We start from the raw sequence: 20,302 nt of genomic DNA, 5'->3' as shown, positions 1-20,302 counted from the left end.
TTAGAAGTTGACCATGCATGGGCCCTCCACTGCACCGCAGTGAGAAGCCAGACGGAGCAGAAGGAAGGGAATTGAAGAGTCTGTGGTCTTCACAAAATTCTTAGTATCTTCTCTCACCACGTTGCTTCCTGCATGAAACTGACACACAGACCTTTTCTCTACTAGTTTTTCAGGAGAGCAAGCACTTGTCACCCACAAACAAGTGAGGGATGGTTGTCAGGGAGAGAGTTTTCCAATGACCAACTCTCTAGGTTTGCCTGGGACTCTCCAGGTTTTGCACTGACAGTCTTGCATCCCAGGGAAACCCCTCAGTTCCTTGCAAAACTGGACACTTGTTTACCCTACTCACCAACCTGGAGTGGTCTGACAGAAAATTCAAGTATTCATGAATTCACTAAGACTTACTTTTTCCCCCCACAACTTCAAAATGTTCAGATTGCTTCTCCACAAATATGGCATCACTCATAAACCTGGAAGGGCAGTGAATATTGGATTAGACTGAATACAGGAATTGGGGAGATTTGTGGAACAGATTTGTAAACGACTCACTGCAAATGTTTGGTAGGAAGACACTAATGATTTAAGAAGCGAACAGTGGTAAAAATATAGAGGATTTACTTTTTACTCATTTAATATATGTAGAATGCTGTTGATCCCTTTATTACTGTTTTTATATCAACATAAGGTTTTGTTTGTTCATTTGTTTTGGGTTCAGAGAATGTAACTATTATTGACAAGGGAGTTCACTGGTTAACTTGCAACCATCCTCCTGCCCTACACCCAGTCCTTCCTATGGTCAAAGCTGTTTAACTTTGAATCCTCCTAACAACGTGGTATGAAGAATGTAAACCTCATGCTTGTGGAAGTACTGTTTTCACATTTCTTAATGTTCTGCTGAAAACCATCAGCTTCACATACTGCTGACGCTTCAAGTTCAGGGTCTCTAACCTAAACCAGGCACTCAGCATTGCTGAGTCCTCTCCATTCTCCTCCAAAGGCTAATCTCGTCCCCCTCCCCCCCCCCACCACCCTCCGCTTTCCCCTTTTACTGATTCACGGAGAGCACAGGCTTCGTTAGAAGGTCGCCTCCTTGCCATCCTGCCAGCAAAAACCTCAACCCTGACTCCACCCACGTTTCTCTGTCTCTCCCTTTCTCCTGCCCTAGTAAAAGAAGCGCGTCTGTCTATTTCTAAGTCACACCCCCTACCTTGCTGACTCCATCTCCACCTCCCTCCCAGGAACCCCCACATCAGTTGCCATCACTTCTACCTCCAGGTATCTTCAGCTGCTCCTTCTCTCAGGCTCCATTCTTCCTCATTAACACACGCTGAACTTACTCCCATCTTTAAAGGAAATAATTTTTCCAAGTTTTCTTAGTGCTGGCTACTCATTATAATTACCTGGGGAGCCTCAAAAAATTTTTGGTATCCAGGCTGCACCTCATAACAGTTAAGTCAGAATTGGGAGGGGTGGGGCCCAGGTGTCAGAATTTGTTTTTAAAGCTCCCCAGGTGATTCTAACGTGCAGCCAGGAGTCAGAAACACTGACCCAACCTACCTATCCCTCCAGCTACCCCCATCTGTCCTCACTCACTGTCCAACCCCACTTCTGCCTCCTTTCCCTGACCCCTCATTCATGCCTACATTTATCTGGCTCCTGTGCCCTCCACACCCGCTTCACCCTACGGGGCATCAAGGTCACTGAAGAACTTCTCATCGCTAAATCTTGTGCTCCGATTCATTAGTATTAACCTGTTGACCAGCCCTTCCTTTTTTTTCTTTCATTGAAGTCTAATTGATTTACAATAATGTGTTTCAGGTGTACAGCAAAGTGATTCAGTTATATATATATTTGTTTCAGATTATTTTTCATTAGAGGTTATCACAAGATACTGAATATAGTTCCTTGTGCTACACAGTAAATCCTTATTGCTTATCTATTTCATGTACAGTAGTTTGTATCTGTTAATCCCATTCTCCTCATTTATCCCTTCCCCTTGCCCTTTGCCCTTTGGTAACTATGAGTTTGTTTTCTATGTGAGTCTGTTTCTGCTTTGCATATACATTTTTTTTGTAATACTATTTAGAGTCTACATATACATTCCTAGGCATATATTCTAGACAAGATGAAAACTAATTCAAAAAGATACAAGTACCCCAATGTTCATAGCAGCACTATTTACAATAGCCAAGACATGGAAACAACCTAAATGTCCATCAACAGATGATTGGATAAAGAAGTTGTGGTATATTTAAACAATGGAATACTACTCAGGCATAAAAAAGAATGAAATAATGCCATTTGCAGCAACATGGATGGACCTAGAGATTATCATATTAAGTGAAATAAGTTGATAAAGACAAGTATTGTATGATATCACTTATATATGGAATTTAAAAAAATGATATAAATTTTATTTACAAACCAAAAATAGACTCACAGACATAGAAAACAAACTATGGTTACCAAAAGGGAAAGGGCGGAAGAGAGATAAATTAGGAGTTTGGGATAAACAGATACACATTACTATATATAAAATAGATAAACAACAAGAACCTACTGTATAGCACAGAGAACTATATTCAATTTCTCATAATTATAATGGAGAAGAATCTGAAAAATATATATGTATGTATATGTATAACGGAATTGCTTTACTGTACACCTGAAACTAACATTGTAAATCAACAACAGTTCAATAAAAAAAAAAGAAAGGAAGGGAAGAGAAAAAAAAGAAATGCTGACTATAATTCTGGAAGCCCTTAGATCTAATTATGGTCTGAAAATCTAAGCATTTTAATTTTATAAACTAAAATAAATAAATAAATTTTATAAACTGAAATAAATAATTTTAATAAAAAGGCTTGGTATACCTGTTGCAAGATCTGTTATGTATTTATAGATACAATGGGCATATTAGATATTAGAAAATGTATTATAAATTATTGTATAGTGCTTATGTCACAATTCTACCCACTTTCCCTTCCTAAAAAGAACAATGCAGCTGTTAGTTAATTTAAGGAAGCCTATTCGGTTCTCTTGCACCATATCAGCTAAGGATGACGTGATTCATGTGTGCTAGGAGCTGTGGAGAAAAGATCAAATTTGGTGATGGTGCTGCTGGCTGAAATTTTTCAACCTTCTAGATGTTTGTTTTCAAAGAGCAATGCAAAAAAAAAAAAAGAAGAAAAGAAAAGAAAAAAAGTCAAATTCTAAAATCTGTTTTTTTACACTGTTTATGAAACTACAGTTTCTGAAATCTAAACTAAGTTCCAATTACCAGTTCTAAGAGACGCTGTTTTTCCACAGGACTCCTATGTGGCTTTTAGGAATTCCCAGGGTTAATCATTTGTCTTAGCGCCAAACCTCTGGCTTCATTTTCCTTCGCCCATCTGCACATTTTGCATGCATACAGGCTGTGGGTGTGCATATGTATCCAAGCCTTTGCATATGGAATGAGTATGCTTTCAAAAAGCAGGCCCATAAAAGTTCTAAAGGAGGCAGTGAGTACTTGGAGGCGGTCCAGCCACAAGCTGCAGATGGCGCTGCTGTGATGGGGGTGGGGGGTCCCCAGTTCTGATCAGGCCGCCTTGCTCCCCACAAACCTCTGCACTCTCGAATGGAAGGCACGGGCTCTGTGCATTTACTATTTATAAGGGACTTTCACACAGCACTAAGTATGAAATTCGTGGAGGAAAATGCAAGGCTCTGTTTAATGAATGCAGAGTAATGTCTGCTCTCCTTTGTTTGCAACTTGGAGGAAAAAAAATTGGTCTAAAGGCTAAAATCAGTGTCAGTATTTGATAATAGTGAAGAATAAAAATAACAGTTATCATCCAACTCTATAAGTTGCTGGGAAAGCCAAAACAACAATGGGTTGGTTATGATCTTGGGGATATCTCAGTCTCCTTCACTTAGTTCCACAGAAAGCCGATTGTCTAGTGAAGGTAATGGTTTATATGGATTTAAGTCGTGTTACTGCCTGACAATGCTGCTGGATGGGAAAAGAGAGTGGAGGGAGTATTTGATCTAAGAAAGAAAAATATTTAAAACATTAAGTTGGAATGGCTGGGGAGCCTTTGGAATGTCTCATTCGGAATTCAGGGTTTTTTACACCAAAGTTTGGACTAAGTGAAAGTTTGCAATAAAGGTTATGATAAAGAAGAAAATAAATAGCACCAGCCCCTGATTGGTTTTGACCCTGAGCTTCAGCCACAAAGCCATTGTATTTGGGAATAGTGGCTGACAGCTCAGATCCATCCTGAAAGCTAGAGGAAGGGGACGGAACTGCTTTACTTGTGAAGATTCTTATTCCATTTAGCTTGCACTCCACAGTGCCTAGGGCAGCTCCTTGTATTTTGGCACCCAAAAATATCTGTTGAGCTGCAATGATTGGCTGCCAACTGAACAGCCTCAATATGGGCAGAGTGTGGAGGACAGTGCTGCTGAGAAAGAATTGCCTTAAAGAGCTGACAGACCTCTGAGGGAGGGAAGGGGAAAGGGGAAGTGGCTGATGTGCTATATAATAAATCTTACGGTGGGATGAAAACACAAATGCCTTGATTCTCAGACAATGCAAAGGAATGAGAATGGAACACGATATAAACTATTTACAAAGAAAGGTGGAATTTGCTTAGGAAGAACAGTTTGGGGGTTATGTTTTCCACGTATACACCGATTCATTCCAGGAACATTCTACTTAGTAGGTGTCATGCTGGTACCTCACCAGGCACGGCTAGCAGGTATGCCACAGGGTGGCTGTACCCCCTGCGTTCCTACTTCGACATGTGGCTTTTTCAAATAAAATTTTTGTAAGTACTCTGTTGACTTGCCAATTGTTAAAACCATGGTGAAGTAACTTCAGAGGCAGTGCACTGAAAGCAAGAGACAATCTAGTCACCCAAACTCTGAAACAACAGTGGTCAGTCAGATTGGTAGAAAATGTAATCAAAAGATAACACACCATTTTATACACTGTTCCTTGAAAAGCACTTCTGAGAGTCATCTGCTGTTAAAAAAATAAAGGCTAATGAAAACATTTATATTGAACCTATTTCTAAGTGATTACTACTAGCTTTTTGGAGCAGTTGGAGGATAGCTGCTATTCAGAGGACAGCAGGAGCTGATCGAGTGGATGGGGGTATCCAGGTGAGGGTGTAGAGAGAGGTGCAGAGGGCCTGGGACAGGCAAGGGGAGCATGTATATTTTGGAGAAGTGCAACGTGGAGAGCATCACGGGAGACAGAAGAGCCAGCCAGAGATGACAGGAGGAAAACCAGGAGAGGTCACTGGGTGATACAAACACCGAAAAGAGAGTGTTTCCAAAAAGAGGGAGTGACTGTTAATGAATTACGATAATGAGCATTGTAGATTTACTCCATGATAGTATTTCTGTTTGCTAGTCAAACTTCAGAGTTGTGCACCTCCCTGGATATTTCTAGGATTAGTGATCCAGAAATATATATAACCTACCTGGATACTTTATAAATGTATAAGTTTTGAATATGTCTCCCATGGCCACGTTTCCTGAACCAAATATTGACTCTCATGACAGTGGGGCAAAATATTTGACATCAGGTCATTCTGCAAAACTGTGAGTGAGGACAGCTTTCGGTGTTTCCTCCCCGCCTTTCCTTTGAGGACTGAAGAACCACAATTAGCATGTCTTCATGTGCAATCTCTCCACCCCTCCGTAGTTTTTACTATCTAAATAAAGACTTTTTCCAAGAGCCTTCTGCCTTTTTAAAAATAAAGATTACTAGGATTATTTCTGCTCTAAAAGTAATACTCATTAGAGAAAATCCCTACTACAGAAAATAAATTGGAGAAAATCACCCATTATACCAGGATCTAGTCTCTGTTACCATTTCTAAGTGTGTTTCTTTTCCATCTGCTTTCTGCACATTTAAAATTGTCTTTTTGACAGTTCTGAATAATTTTTATAAACACTTTCATGTGTTTTTTTTCCTCCACTTGCTATAATACAATTAGTTTCCCACTTTAATGTCCTCATAAAGATTATTTGTAGTAGTTGCATTACATAATTTTACTAACGGGGCCCCTGTTGTTAAACACTTGTATTATCTTCTAATCTTTTATTATGATAAAAACTCTGCCTCTAACACATTTATTCTTAGCGCTTTTACAATTTTTCACAATATTTAATTTAACAAATGAAGAAATATAAATGTTTTTGAGGCTATTGATTCAGTTTGCTAAATTGCTTTCTCAGTTGTGTCCCAGTCATTGTTACTGTAAGTACAGGCTTTAGAGTCAGATCTGGGTTGAATCTTGGCTCCATGGGCTGGAGTGAGACCCTGAGTGAGTGAGACCCTCACCAATGGTAAGGGTGCCACCAGCCCAAGCCCTCAGGGAGCCACCCTTTGTGCCTGTGAAACCTCAGCAAGGTCAGTGGGTCTCTGTAAATCTTATCTTTAAACCAAAGATAACAATATCTATTTTATTGGCTTGTTTTAAGGGTTAAATCAAGTTTGCTGCCTTGCATATCTGTCGTGTAGTAAGCACTCAATAAATGAGCGCTGCTGTTGTCTTTTTAAAGAGCTGTCATAGTTTACATTCTTAAACACCAGCAAAGTATGACAATACTTAAAATTTTTTTAAATATATTTTTATTGAAGTACAGTCAGTTTACAATGTTGTGTCAATTTCTGGTGTACAGCACAATACTTCAGTCACATAGGAATGTACATACATTCATTCTCACATTCTTCTTCACCGTAGGTTACTACAAGATATTCAATATGGTTCCTTGTGCTACACAGTATAAACTTGTTCAACATTTTTTTTAATCATGTAAAAGTTTCTAAAAATGGAGTCTCAATCTTGTTTAATTTACTTTCCTTTGCCTTAGGGCTTTTTTCTGTGTGTGCTCATAGGTTATATTCTCATTTAGAGTTGAGTGTATGGGTTTAAATCTCAGTATCTTCCACTCATGTGCTGTTACAAGGCCTTTGGTGGTAAGCAATGGAAGACCCAGGCTCCACGGAACTAAATGAGAAGGAAATGTACTATCACCCATACAATGGACCCCCAAATAAAGCCTGTCCAGGGTGGGTAATATGATCAGGATTCTTACCTTTTCTCTGCAAAGACTTGGCTCTGCCCACCTTTAATGATCACAAGAAGTCTGCAGCATTTCATGTGTCACATCCACATACAACCCTAAAAACGTAGCTGAATTTTCTTCTGATTTCTTGTTGGAAAAGAATTTTATAATCTAAAAAAATAGTGGAAAATTAATAAGTTAAAAAATACACTCAAATTCACAAACTGCTAATTTCTTTAAGATATTTATTGCATTAGGTATTGTTTGTTTGTTTTTGCATTACTCAGAGAAATGCAAATTCAAATCACAGTGAAATACCACCACACATCTTTTAGAACTGCTGAAGTACGAAATAAACAACAAGACACAAGCAAAAAACTGTCAATATCAAGGGCCAGTGAAGATGTGGAACAACTGACCAATCTCATATAATCCTGGTAGGAATATGAAATGGTAGCACGAAAAAGGCAAAGAAGGCATTATCTGTTTATAAAAGTGAAAAATTGTTTCCCAAAACTCCCCTAGATGATTTCTCCCTCTCATCTCAGTAGCCAGAATTTGACACTTGTTGATTCCTAATCCTGATCACTTGGCAAGAGGAATGGGACCACACCTTCAATAACTGACACTATTCATGTCCTCTCTTCTGGATCTGGGGCAGGGGCCAGGCTCCCGTGGATACAGGGCCATGAAGGACATCCTGGTGTCTTAATGAACCTGGCTGGGTGGGGCTGGAAGAGAACAGATGACTGATAGACAAAGTCAGCACGTGGCCTGTTCAATGGGTGACTGAGCAAGAACTTCCACACCTCTGACCCAGGTTCTTCCTGGACTAGCTGCGGGTGTCCCCCTTAACTGAATGTTTGCAAACTATCCAGCACAGATTTGCCCTGGGCTGGGTGCTCAGAAACTATATTTCTGCTGATTTCACTTTATCTGCATAAGCATTTTATATAATACAGTTGACCTTATAATGACTCCCAGAATCTACAACTCTGTGAGCCAGTTCTAAATTTTGAAAATCCCTGGGAAGGACTCTGGCAGGTATGGGTTGACTCACAGGCTCACCTTAGACCAACTACCATGAGCATAGGAATGGCTACCTTCATGGTCAGACCTGGAATGAACAAGACTCTCCTTGTCATCTGGGAGAAGGGCTAGTGAGACTGGCAGCTCATCCAAATCACTTGATTTGAATGGAGAGGAAATCGCTCCTCAAAGGAAATGAGTGTGTATTGGGGTTGGGAGTAAGGAGGGGAAGATTGAAGGAGAAGCAGCCAAGGTGCCGAATAGACAGAAAAATAACAGTTGCAGCCTTCAAATTGGCATGTAAGGTCATTTGTGACTTCCCCCTGACCTGGCTGCAGTCTCCTTTTTCATCAGTCCATACTCCTCATCCTGAATCAGGGACATTGACCTAATTGACCTGGCTCTGCATCTCCTGGGCTCCACCTTTGCACATGCTGTTCCTTCTCCATGTAAGCTCTCCTATCCCTCCTGTCTCCGGAGACCTGGCTAATTCCAACTCATGTTTCGGATCATTCCAGCTGTCACCTGCTCTAGGAAGTCTACAAGGATTCCACACTTGCCCCAGTCAGAGTTAGAATCTCATAAGCACTGTCAGTGCTTGGGGCTTACTTCTAGCAGAGCATATATCACATCAAATTGGAATACACTCCAGCGAGTTTAAGCAGAAAGGGATTTATTACAGGGAACAAGGTAGCTGACAGAATTTCAGGGAGGCTAGGAAGCCAAGCTTGAGTGTTGGCCTGTGAGCAGCACAGCCAGGAAAAATATCCAACACCTCATAGAAACCCCACAGCCAACCACTGCCTGCCACTTGGCTCCTCCAATGCTAGAACCAGGATTTGAGAACTCTTGGAACCTTGAGAACTGTCGCTGAAGAACCAAGCATCTTGCAGGACATTGTGGCCGTCACTTCACAATATTTTCTGTACCCTCCAAATCTCTGCTTGGCAGAAGCCTGATCTTGTTGCAAGGGAAACTGGAAAATGTAGTCTTTACCACAATAAACAGAGGTTTAAAATAGTATTGAATGAGCCAATTTTCAGTATCTTCCACAAAAACTGTGTATGAAGGACGTACAAATGTATGGTTTTGGTGAATAGTTTCATAATCTGTGAAATCTTTGTTCCCAAAAATACTTTTAAGTTTAACGTCTACTTTATCTGCTATTAGTATTGCTAAGCCAGCTTTCTTTTGGGTACACATTCCCTGATACATCTTTTTCCCATCCCTTTATTTGTAATCTTTCTATGTTGTTTTGTTTGAGGTATGTAACCTGTAAGCAGTATGGGTAACTGGATTTTTTTTTTTTAAAACTAAGAGTCCTGTCTTTTAATAGGTGTATTAAAATATTTATTTTTTACTGTGGTTAGGAGTTTATAACTTACCTCTGATATTTTATAGCTTCTAATTTGTGAAAAAAAAAACTGTTTTCATTTTTTTCTTCTTTTGGATTGTCAGGCTTTCCTAATTCCTTTTCTTTTTCTTCAACAAGTCTGGAGATTACACTTTCTAATTGTTTTGTGGTTTTAAGAAACTTAATTTTATATTTTCCTAACAAAGTCAGTAGTTAATCCAGATCTCCAGCCTCCTCCTGGACAAGACACTTAGAACAATGTAACTTCCTTCCTGACTCACCACTTACCCCATCCGCCTGTGTGATCACTGTCTAGATTTTGGCTCAACATGTTTTTATCTGTGCTTGGAAAGAAGAAAGGAGTTTCTCTCCAGGATCACTCTTCCATCTTGATCAAGATGTTAAAACAGCCATTGGACCTCTTCTTTTCTCCCAGTTCCTCCTGGTTCACAGCCTTTCACCTCCATTCTTGATTTAACATTTCAACCTTCTTTTATGAAGACCCACAGCTCCCTCTCTCCTTACCTTAACCACTGCACCATCCTGCAGACCTTCAACCTGGGAGAGGCAGGGCAGGTGCTCATATATTGTAGAACACATGTGCCCTGAGTCTGAAGGACATGAAACCACTGCAGCCTACTCCTGCCCTTCTCTTTTTCAGCCCCATAACCTTGCCTCCTACTTCAGAGGAAATAGAAACCATCAAGTAAGAACTCTCAACATTTTCCACTTCCTCACCAGCAAAGTCATCTGTATCCCCACCCACATCTCCCTTTCAGTCTCACGTGAAACAACGACCTTCTTCCACTCATAGACCAGCTTTAGAATATAATCCCTCAATTCCTTATCCTGTTTCCTATATTTATAATTCTTCATCTCTAATCCTTCTTTGCACCACCAGACAATACTAGCTAAATCAGCTTTGCTTGTAGTGAACACAATATTTATAGAGGAAATAAATGAATACATTTGTCATAGAGGATATTTACAAAATGGCCACAATAGCCATCTTTCATTTGAGAGGTTAAGAATATCAAGATATGATTAATATTCAGAAGTGTAACTTTCTCCAAATATTTGAAGACCATGTCATGAATTTCTACACCAAATATGAGTCCTACAATTGCCCTGTTGTGGGCATCTGTCTGAGAGATTCACCTGTGTTGTTGCATGTGCCAGTAGTCTACTCTTTTCTATTACTTGTTATATTTTGTAATATAATTATATCATGGTTTATCTGTTGTACTGTTGATGGACATTTAGGCTGTTGCCCACCTTTGTCTATCACAGATAAAGCCGGTATAAATAGTGAGGTTTTTTCCTTATTTTTTATTGAAGTGCAGTCAACTTCCAATGTTAGTTTCAGGTATACAGCAAAGTGATTCAGTTATACATGTATATATTCTTTTTCAGATTCTTTTCCATTATAGGTTATTACAAGATATTGAATATAGTTCCCTGTGCTATACAGAAGGTCCTTGTCATTTATCTATTTTATATATAGTAGTGTGTATCTGTTAATCTTAAACTCTTAATTTATCCCTCCCCTCTCCTCCTCTTCCCTTTTGGTAACCATAAGTTTGTTTTCTGTGTCTGTGAGTCTGTTTTGTAAATAAGTTTATTTGTATCATTTTTTTAGATTCCACATATAAGCAACATCATATGATATTTGTCTTTCTTTGTTTGACTTATTTTACTTAATATGATAATCTCTAGGTCTTTCCATGTTGTTGCAAATGGCATTATTTCATTTCTTTTTGTGGCTGAATAATATTCCTGTGTATATGTATACACACACGTGCATGTGCACGTGTGCATGCACACACACACACACACACCACATCTTCTTTACCCATTCATCTGTCATTGGACATTTAGGTGGTTTCCATGTCTTGGCTATTGTAAACAGTGTTGCTGTGAACATTGGGGTGCATATGTCTTTTTTAATTACAGTTTTCTCTGGATGGTATAAATATTCTTGAACATCTCTTAGTGGACATAGGCACTCATTTATCCCGGGTGTAAACATACCTAGGAGTGGAATTGTCAGGTCACTGAGTAAGCATATGTTTAGCTTCCTTAGATATTGTCAAACAATTTTCTGAACTCATCATATATTGCCTTCCACTAATAGTGTCTAGGGTTCTAGTTCCTCTACATCCTCAGCAATACTTGGTATTGTCAGACTTTTTTTTTTTTTTTCATGGAGGTACTGCGGATTGAGCCCAGGACCTCACCCATGATGCTAAGTACACACACTACCACTGGGGTATACCCTTGCCCCAGTCTTCTTAATTTAAAATTTTTGCCATTTTGGCAGGTGTGTAGTTATCTCTCACTGTGGCTTGAATTTAACTTTCCCTGATGATTAAGGATGTCGAACACCTTTTCAGAGCCCAACTGTATATTTGGATTTTGACTTTTGATAGGTTTTAAGCAGGAGAGTGACCTGATGAGTGGCTTTTGAAATATCTGTCTGGTTGCTCTGCCTGGAGGGAGCTGCCTATAGGGAGCACAGTAGAGTCTGAGGAAACATTTAGAAGATATTACAGTAGTCTGGGCAAGAGATGTTAAGTGGCTTAGTTTAGTAGTGGCAAAGGAATGGAAAGATTTCAAGCTATATTTTGGAGGAAGCCTGCCAAATGTACCCATAGACCAGAACAGGAGGCAAAAGGAGGAATCAAAGACAATCTGAACATCTGAATGGACAGTGGTGCTTTTTCCACAGGGCAGAAATCTGGGGGAGGAGCTGGTTCTTTGAGTGTTAGAAGGAAACTTATGGGAGATGAAAGAAGGGACTGAATCACACCAAAGCAAACTGTGCTACCTCCCCAAATTAAAAAAAATTCTGGTCACAAACTGTGCTCAAAGAAACATTCTGGGCACTGAGAGAAGTGCAGCCGACTTTGATTTGCTTCCCTGCCTTGCAAATGAGCTCTGTAGCGCTGGGCAGGGGGAGTTTGCCAGCAAAACTTATATAACTTCATTTATCACTAATGTCGTTGGGGTTTTATTTTTCCTTCCAAGAATAAGTATGTCTCTACAAGATGAAATGAAAAATCCAGAACTTAAAAATTAGATTAGTTTGGAAATTACTGGCATTTTTCTTCCTGTGTAAGGTCACTCTGCCCTTGCAGGTCAGTGCTGGGGAAGTGACACATTTTTTTTCCGTCCCACACTTCTGCTTATTTTCATGCAATAAAAAGCAAATCCTTAACGTTTCAAATGCTTCACGCATGTGGCAAATATTTTTATCGTCTTTTAAACCTTTAATTTTAAGTTACGTTATGTAAAAAGTTGAATGCCAGACCGCCAGTTTAGCAGGCGATTTCTATGTGGAAAATTCTGTACTTGCAGAAATAATAAGCTGACTCTTCAAGTCTCCATGGTGTTAGGCTGCCTGCTGCTTTGATTTGTGGACTGCTTTTCAGTTCTTAAAGCAGCGACAATACTACCTACAACGAAGGACCTCACAGTTAATAACGGCCTATTATAGCTAGTCCTTGTACTAAACACCAATCCTATGAGCTATGCACTATTATTATCTGCATTTAACAGATGAGAAAACTGACTCTAGTAACTTGCCCAGAGTCACTTGGCTGGTAAGCGACAAGGCCACCATCAGAACCCAGGTTTATGTGAGTCTCAAACCGAATCCTTTAATGGTTCCCAAGCTAGAACAGTGTAGAGTAGAAGTGAACTGTGTATGTGCCAAAGCCAGCCATCCTGGGTTCATATCACAGTCCTACCACTTGTTGGCTGTGTGGCCCTGGGCACTCTTCTCTGGGGACTATCATGGTACCCAACTCATTGGGTATTATAAGAATTAAATAGTTAACATATACAGTATATAACAATTAGAACTGTGCCCAGATTATGCTATGAGAATTTTAGCTATTCCTTTAAAAAAATAGCTTTATTAAGATGTAATTCACACACACACACACAAAAAGATGTAATTCACAACTACAAATTCAAACATCTGAAGTGTACTATTCAATGGTTTTTAGTATATTCAGAGAGTTGTATAACCATTACCACAATCAATTTTAGAACATTTCATCACCCCAGAAAGACACCCAGTATCCATTAGCAGTCACTCACCACCTTTACCCCACCTCTGGCCATAGGCAACCAGTAGTCTACTTTGTGTCCTTATAGATTTAAAAGAATCTATTGAATGCATATTGCCTATTCTGGGCATTTCATGTAAATGGAATTATGCAGTATGTGACCTTGTGTTTCTGGCTTCTTTCACTTAGCATAATATTTTAAGATTCATACCTGTTGTAGCACATATCAATACTTCTTTTCTTTTTATTGCCAAATAATATTGCATTGTATAGATATTACCCTATTTTATTTATCCATTCATCAGTTGATGGATAGTTGGGTTGGTTTCACTCTTTGGCAATTATGACTAATGTTATGAATACTTGTGTACAAATTTTTGTGGGGACATATGTTTTCATTTCTCTTGGGTATATGTCTAGGAGTGGAATGGTAGCTATTACTTGGCACTGCCTCCCTCTTTATATATTTATATATTTCTCTGAAAATGCAGACACATAATTCTCACAGACAAACACATACCCTAGTGTTTTTGCTCTAAGTGACCTAATGAGCTAAGTCTCCTTCGTATTTCACATCAAAAATGAAGAAACTGAGACTCTGGGAGATTTTGCCTTTCTGTTTCTTGGTCTACAGCTTTGCCATGGTCCATCTCCTTTTGAGCATGCCCTCGCCTCTGCCCCTTGCCAACCTTTTGGGTTTGAGCTAAGACGCCACTACTTGCCAAGAAACTGCTTGGAACCCCCGGGGTGGGGTCAGGTGCTCTGCTCTGTGCCTCCACCATGTCCTGAGCATATCTTTTCCATCACCCTTTTCACATTCTACTACCCTTATCACAATCTACCAGATGGTAGGACCCTAGGAAAGGGGCACTATCTTCCCCAACTTTGTTTTTCATGCCAAGCACAAGGTCTGTTTCATAGTAGTTGCTGAATAGATGTCGATAGCTAAGAAAGAAGAAAGGAAGGACTCTGGCCCACATACATGCTAGAAAGTGGTCTATCAAACTGGTAAAATCTTTTCTGTTACATCACACAGCTTCAGTGTGAATTAACAAAATAGAAAAATCCAAGAGTGATTATTCAGATCAGGAAAAAAAAACCCCAAAAACCTTCACTTTATTAAATCACTTTATTAATAGTGAACTTCTTTGGGAGAATGTTGCCCAAAAGATGGTGTGTGTACCATAGGGACATGCAGGTGCATGAAGGACATTTTTAACTTAATGATTAATGATCTATCTCAAAATAAATTCCAATGAAATAAATATAATTAGGATATCAGATCCTTTATATCATTGTTTAGGAGCAGGCTAAAGTCTTTTTTTTTTAAATTAAGGCTATTCCAAATGTGTCTTAAGTAAATAATGGTGCAGATGGAACTCAGCTATAGCAAACATTGTATAGATGGTACAAAAGAATTCAAGTTTCAGAACATTATTTAAGGACATTTGCAATATGAAAAGTACAAAGTACACTTTATAAAGCTGTGCTTTCTCCAGCTTGACTGGGAACATGGATCACCTGCTATCTTGCTAAAACTTAGATTTCTGATTCAAATAGGTGTTACAGAGTGAATGTTCACAACTCCAAAAACTCTTATTATTGAAACCTAATCCCCAAGGTGATGGTATTTAGAGGTGTGACCTTTTAAGAGGTAATTAGGTCATGAGGGTGGGGCCCTCACGAATGGGATCAGTGCTCTTATAAGAAGAGGCCAGAGAGCTAGCTCAGTCTCTTCCCAGGATGTGAGGACGCAGCAAGGAGATGGCCCTCTATGAAGCAGGAACAAGGCAGGCACCCAGAACCCGACCATGCTGGCACCCTACTCTCTAGCTTGCAGCTCCAGACCTGTGAGAAGTATTTGTTGTTTAAGCCACCCAGTCTATGGTAATTTGTTATAGTAGCTCAAACAGACTAAGCCAATAGGTCTGGGGAAGAAACGGAGATCCTGTATTCTAACAAGCACCTCGTCTAGGCATTTTATAGATTTTATAAACTTATGAATGCTCACACAAATTATACAAGGTAGTTATTAATATCTCCACTTTACAAATGAACACTGAAAAATCAGAATTGGCTTGGCTTTGAGTCACAACTTTTTTTCCACACAAAATAAGACACACAGAATGGAAATGATACTGTCATCTTTATTTTCATTATTAGTGTAAAAGAAATCAAGCTAGAGGAGCCCACACCACTACCGTGGCCTTGGCCAATGCACGTTCCCAGCGTCTGTCCTATTCACATGTCCTCTCTGTGGCCTCATTGTGAGTCAGAAAGTGATCTGGTCCAGGGATCAAAGCCTGAAAAGTTTTCCCATTTCCTTCCCCACGTTCAAAACAAAACAGCTCTGGGCCAGAGATGCATTTCTGCCCCATAGTTATTTGATAAAGAAGAAAAAAGAAAAAACTACTAAAGCCGGATTTGGAATAAAAAAAGCATTCTTAAAACAAATATTAATCACCTGTGGTAAACACACACACACACACACTCATACACGGTACAGGTACACACGTGTGCTCGTGTGCACGACCGTTTTAGCTGCCGGCAGAGCAGTTGTGCTGTTGTCTCTGGCTAATACTACTAATCCACTCCCGCATGGGTGCTTTTGAGTTAAGTGCTGCACGTGTATGTGGTTTTTGTTTCTTAACAATTTCAAAGCGGCTCTTTAAGAATAAATCCAAGAAAAAAAGTAAAACCTAGGTTTCTTTTCAGAGGGTCCCAGGGCCCTTTGTAGTTGGAGGGAGGGGAGATTTTCTGCTGCTCAGCACAGACCACCAAGGTGCCTTCAGTAACAGCCTTCACAGGGGGTATTGACACCCCCCCCCCCTTCCCGGCTAAACAGCAGATTTCAAAAACCTGAGGGTTTAAATCAGGCTCACTCTGACCTGCTTAATTGGGCCTGTTCTTGTGGCTGCTGCTTAATTTGGCACTGTCTATATAAGTCAGATACCTGGCTTCTCTTAAAAAATGGACAAACCTGGCAACACCAGAACCAGATTCCCGCATTAGCTTCAGTTACTTGTAGCCGGGGGATGACCGTCTCTCTTGACTGTACCAGCAACTTCACTCATGTCCACTACCTACCTGGCCCTGAAGGCTTCTGAGTTTGGAATTCCTGGTTTATAAGCAGGATTTCTAAACAGCCAACATTTGCTCATCATTATCCTGGGGGAAATCTGGCCAAGTACGTTGGAACACTGAAAAACAGTTTCCTTTTAACAAAGTGAAAGCAGCTGGTTCACCCGAGAATTATTGAGTTTCTGGAAGCTGGGTGTGCCCTGATTTAAGTGCTGTATTGCTCAGATACACAAGCAGCAAATCCCCCCGTCCCTCCCTGTACCACAGCTCGTCATCATTTGGTATACTCTTGGCTCATTTCCCCTGAGATGCATTTTAGGTGCTGGAAGGGACTCTAGAGGTGGCCCAGTAATTTCTCCGTCTAGTCTGCTGGTTAATAGGAGGTGAACTCTCTGAGGGTCATACGGGTGAATAGAATGAATGGAGATTTTTTTGTATGGTGGGGAGAGATGATACCCAGAGAACTGAACTACTTTGAAGAAAAAAAAAAAAAAGCAAATACTTTCTCGTGCTCAATTTAGAGGGTGGAGAATGTCACAGTCATCGCAACTTTTACTCATTCAATAAATATTTCCTTAAGCACCAACTTTGTGCCATGGCCTGTGCTAAACTGGGGAGGCAGTGATGAAGGAGACAGAGTCCCCTGGCCTGGAGAAGTTCAGCCTGGAGGTAGTTATCCAAATATTTATGCCTGATAGTGGCCTAAGTGGTGACTGGTGCCGTCTTACAGGGAGAGCATGTTACTGGTGCCATTAGGATCTCCCCAAAGAGATCCCACAAGACTCCCATCTGTTTGCTTTCAAACAGACGTATTTTGCCTTGAAAAAGATTTTCCAAAGGTCCCACTGTCCCTCAGCTCTAAGACACATCCACCAACATAAATACCCTTGGTAAGGGTGAAACCTCAAAACCCTGCAGGGCCCGGCAGGTAACAAGTGCATGGGGCCGACAAAACTGGGGCTGTATTCAACAGCAGACACCACGTGGCTACTGCCAGCTCTTGGGAGGCAGGAAAACTGGCCCAGTGCGGCCAGAACATCAGGGTTTGTGAAAGAAGCCAGAAGTTGGATTTTGATTTTTTTTTTTAATTTCACATCTTCTTTTTTGAGATTCTAGGGTTCAAAAATATGTTTAAGCTTAGCATTGATCATCAAAAATAGGTTTGCAGGCAGATTTCAGTTAAGGGTCCAGGATTATGAGCTCTAATTCCAGGAGACCCAATACCCCATCCCCTGATTATATTTAATACAGATCTTACCAAGAACTGGCAACCTGGAATTTGCCTTTTCCAGGAAGTCCTATTGGGCCTTTTGTGTTTTGGAAATTAAACACATAGAGATATTTAGACTCCCTGCATCTCTCAATATTTCTCTTTCTTTGTTGTTCTTGCTGTCTATCAAAAAATAATTATTTTCAGTAAAAGAGTGGAACTCGAACACGTTTGTCAATACAAGTTATTCTTTAAGAGTAACCTTTGATAGATGTATATACATGGTCATGACATGATTGGGATCTTCTGATCATTCTGGTTTGGAGTCAGATCCTTTCCTGAGCACTTGACCTTTACTACTGGACTCGTCTTGAGCTAAAGGCTCCTGAGTGGCTTATCTTTCAATGTCTGCAAAGCCTTCGTTCTATACCATTCACAGGTGTTCTGTTTGCCCCACCTGGACTGTATAAGTGAATTATATGAAAGACTTTGTTTTGATTTTCCATCTCCCTGTTTTCAGAGCTGCTTTCTTTTTCTCCAAATGCAGCTGAAGAGAAACAAGACAGAATTAAGAATATGAATCCTCCCTGGGTTTTTTTGCTTCTATTTGGAGAACATAGTTTCATTCTTTAATTATTTTACTGCAGTTTCCCACCTCATTAGGACCCAATTTACGCACAATAAGTAGAGTCAATTTTAATTAGGAGCCCTGGATTGTGAACTTTCCTTAGCAACACCCTGGGAGGGGCCTCAGCTTTAGTAATGCTTCAGATTCCCTGCTTTTCTAGAACAGCATTTGAAAAGCAAAAACAGAACAGGTGTACAAACCAGTTTCCTTAACACGATATAGTTATTTGAAAACATCTTAGTCACCTTGGGATATTTATTTCTAACATTTTTATCACCTTGGGATGCTTTGTCTAAGGTTTGATCTTTTTTGTTCCCCTAATCTAGTTGCCATCAAAAGAATCTGTTGAGTATGGCCAACATTGATTCTTCTCTGGAAATACCTGTCCCTCAGGAATTTAAAAATGATGATTTGATCGCCATGCCTTCAAGCTGAGGCCTTAGGAGTTAGTAAGGCCTATATGTGATCTAATTTTCTGAGAATGAGGAAAGTGACAATTTATGGAAACTAAGACAATAATAATACCTGGCATTTTTAACATTTTAAAAATTGCTTGCTACCTGCCAGCATTGTTCAAATCCCTCTGCCTCTATCAGCTCACTGAACTCATATTATCATCCCATTCTCCCAGGTGGCATAGCTGAGGCACGGAGAAGCCGTGTAACTTGCCCCAGCTCACAGAGGTAGGAGCAGAGAACAGATTTGAACCCACGTCCTCTGGCCCCAGAGCCTAAAGTCTTAACCATCTGACAACCCTGCCTTCTGGGACTGAAGAAGAACAAAGCAGAGGTATGGTTAAAGGTGACATTTTTCCCCTTAGTTTGCCTTAGGTAGCATGAGTTCTTCCATTTGTCCCAAATTCTTCATTTGTAAATTCCAACAGTCTACTTTCCGGGATGTTGTGGCAGCTTGTTATTTAAATGTATTTCTAGTTCCTTGGAAGAAAGGCTATATAAATATTACATAACCATTTTAAAAATGTAAGAAATGTCTCCACCTGAATATGATGGTCATATTTCTCATTCTGAATATGAGTGCTGACTCATGGGTGAATGAATGGGTGCTGACTTTCTGAGTCCTGAGGACGTGGTTGCTCCGGGTCCCTCTGCATCATCTCACAGTGCAGGTTCAAGATCAGACTCTTCACTGGGAGTGAGTCCCCTTGAGACCTCAGGAAACCATCTCCCTGGTAGTGTCTAGGCCTCTGTGAGCCTTTTCCTTCAAACCTTCTACTAGGTTATGTGCTGTAAGAGAAATGGGAAGAAGCAAAACAATGGATTAATTATGATACACTCATATGGTAGAATACTATTCAGCCAGAAAAAATGAACTAAATACATGTACAACATGGATGACTTTCACAAACACTTATGTTGAAAGAAGACAAAAATCAATACAAGTTGTATAGCTTTATTCATATAAAGTTGAAAAACAGGCAAAACCTGGGATGGTGGGTGAGGTGAGTATACACTGGGAAAGGAGACGGGGAGAAACTTAGAGAATGGGGAGAGTGTTTTATTTCTTCATCTGGGTGTAGTTACCTACAGAGACAGACACGTATGAAAATCCTAAAGTTGTACACTGTAAGTAGGGAACTTGATGCATATTATCCCTCTATAAAGAAATAAAAGGAACTGAAAAGGACGTTCGTAGAAGACTGTGGAGCTGCAAATGCACGGTGGATTCTGCAGCCAGAGCTGAAGGCAGGGACCGGCTCACAGCGGGGCTTGTATGTCAAGCTGAAGGCTTTGCCCTTTATTCCGTCAGACCAGGGGCCTCATGAAGAAACCACAGACTCAGCCTGGAGTGTTGAAATCTCACTCAGCATCATTCCGTAGAGAGGGAGGACTGGAGCTGGGGCC

At 40.1% G+C, this 20,302-nt stretch overlaps 1 long non-coding RNA gene across 1 annotated transcript in view; it reads left to right on the top strand.

Annotated features, from left to right (window-relative positions):
• LOC116665667 overlaps positions 1 to 20,302 on the top strand; it is a 39,102-nt gene that overhangs the window by 1,452 nt on the left and 17,348 nt on the right. Inside the window, exon 2 of the long non-coding RNA XR_004322292.1 lies at positions 19,072 to 19,229. This is a non-coding gene — a long non-coding RNA (uncharacterized LOC116665667). The remainder of the gene's footprint in view (positions 1 to 19,071; positions 19,230 to 20,302) is intronic.

Source organism: Camelus ferus, chromosome 1 (assembly GCF_009834535.1).
Source record: "Camelus ferus isolate YT-003-E chromosome 1, BCGSAC_Cfer_1.0, whole genome shotgun sequence".
NCBI lineage: Eukaryota > Metazoa > Chordata > Mammalia > Artiodactyla > Camelidae > Camelus > Camelus ferus.
This window is presented reverse-complemented; position numbering and strand designations above follow the sequence as displayed.